Source organism: Otolemur garnettii, unplaced genomic scaffold, assembly GCF_000181295.1.
Source record: "Otolemur garnettii isolate 467f Iridium unplaced genomic scaffold, OtoGar3 scaffold00011, whole genome shotgun sequence".
NCBI classification, from domain to species: domain Eukaryota; kingdom Metazoa; phylum Chordata; class Mammalia; order Primates; family Galagidae; genus Otolemur; species Otolemur garnettii.
The window spans coordinates 33,106,138-33,106,493 of NW_003852406.1; the positions used below are offsets into that span (position 1 = coordinate 33,106,138).

Consider the following 356-nt stretch of genomic DNA (forward strand, 5'->3'; position numbering starts at 1 on the left):
GGGGGAGGGGTTTGCAGGGGTAGAGAGAGGGCTTGGCAGGGCCAGCAGCTCACTGCCCCAGGGTCATCTGTATGAAGAATATGTGTGTGTGTGTGTCGGGGGGTCTTCAGAGGTGGAGAGAGGGCTTGGCAGTGCCGGCAGCCCAGTGCCCCAGGGTTATCTGTATGAAGAATGTGTGTGTGTGTGTGGGGGGGTTTGTAGGGGTAGAGAGAGGGCTTGGCAGGGCCAGCAGCTCACTGCCCCAGGGTCATCTATATGAAGAGTGTTGGGGGGAAGGTCTGCAGGGGTAGAGGGAGGGCTTGGCAGGGCCAGCAGCTCACTGCCCCAGGGTCATCTATATGAAGAGTGTTGGGGGG

The 356-nt window shown here is 60.1% G+C and overlaps 1 protein-coding gene across 1 annotated transcript in view; it reads right to left on the reverse strand.

Annotated features, from left to right (window-relative positions):
* The window catches only part of TMC3 (transmembrane channel like 3), a 42,271-nt gene that overhangs the window by 40,672 nt on the left and 1,243 nt on the right, over positions 1–356 (reverse strand). The window lies entirely within an intron of this gene.